The following is a 1,114-nucleotide window of genomic DNA, read 5'->3' as shown; positions in this document are numbered from 1 at the left end:
CACAACTATTTTTTGGTTCAATTCATTTATGAGTAGTTTTCTATATAGTTTTTTTTTCTTTTCAGCTATATTTTTTTCTTTTTTTTTCTTAGTTGTAATAAGTCATTAAAAATAAGCATCTATGCCCATTTTTTAGTAAAGTTAATCATAACTATTTTTTCATCTTTTTATTTCTGAGTTGTAATAAGTCATTAAAAATAAGCATCTATGCTCATATTTTAGTAAAGTTAATCACAACTACTTTCTTTTCTTTTTATTTCTGAGTTGTAATAAGTCATTAAAAATAAGCATCTATGCTCCTTTTTAGTACAGTTAATCACAACTTTTTTTGCTTCAATTCATTTCTGAGTAGTTTTCTATATAGTTTTTTTTCTTTTCAGCTATATTTATTTTTTTTCTTTTTATTTCTCAGTTGTAATAAGTCATTAGAAATAAAAAAGAGGCGCAATGTTTGTTAATTTGCTTCAAGCCTTTCGGAATAGTGTCAACTGCACTGCACATAGCTCTGTGCAGTCTACCGTATTCCTCAAGGCTTGAAGCTAACCAACGTGCAGGAGCATTGAGCCTCTTCGTCATCGTCTCTACACTCAGGGCTTATAAACAGCTGCGCGTGCCTCTCGCTTGGCGAGGTGGGACTAAAAAAACAGCTGCAGAAAGAATCAAAATAAAATAAATAAAATAAAAAAAGTGTCACCTAAAGGGCTACCACGGCCTGAATACGACTAGAAACCCAACAATGGGCCAGGATTCAGGCCCGCAATAGGCCCAATAGGCCCACAGGCACATATAGTGCGTTTAGACCCGTAAGCCTGCATTTGAGAGGAGCTCGAGAGGGCAGCGGGACTGGTGCTTATAAACCACTCTCAAGCTCCCTCAGCTAGCGAGGTGGGACTAAACTTTCGTGCCGCGACGCGGGCAGCACATGGCCTTTAGTCCCGGTTGGTGGCACCAACCAGAACTAAAGGGTTGCATTGGTACCGGTTCGTGGCACCAACCGGTACCAATGCCCCCCCTTTAGTCCCGGTTGGAGCCACCAACCGGGACCAAAGGTCTTCGTTTCCCGCCCTTTGGGCTGCTGAAAAGAGGCCTTTGATCTCGGTTGGTGGCTCCAACC

Source organism: Triticum dicoccoides, chromosome 5B (assembly GCF_002162155.2).
Source record: "Triticum dicoccoides isolate Atlit2015 ecotype Zavitan chromosome 5B, WEW_v2.0, whole genome shotgun sequence".
Lineage (NCBI taxonomy): Eukaryota > Viridiplantae > Streptophyta > Magnoliopsida > Poales > Poaceae > Triticum > Triticum dicoccoides.
Note: the sequence above shows the minus strand (reverse complement) of the source record.